Consider the following 262-nt stretch of genomic DNA (forward strand, 5'->3'; position numbering starts at 1 on the left):
AAAAAAAAAGAAAGAAGGAAAGAAGGAAAGAAAGAAAGAAAAAGAAAGAAGGAAAGAAAGAGAAAGAAAAAAAAGACAGAAAGAAAGAAAAAGAAAGAAAGAGACAAAAGAAAAAAGAAAAAAGAAAAAAGAAAAAAGAAAAAAAGAAAGGAAAAAAGAAGGAAAGAAAGAAAAAGAAAGAAAAAAGAGAAAGAAAAAAAGAAGGAAAGAAAGAGAAAGAAAAAAGAAAAAAGACAGAAAGAAAGAAAAAGAAAGAGAAAAA

The sequence above is a fragment of the Corapipo altera genome, unplaced genomic scaffold, assembly GCF_003945725.1.
Source record: "Corapipo altera isolate COAL_440 unplaced genomic scaffold, ASM394572v1 0, whole genome shotgun sequence".
Lineage (NCBI taxonomy): Eukaryota > Metazoa > Chordata > Aves > Passeriformes > Pipridae > Corapipo > Corapipo altera.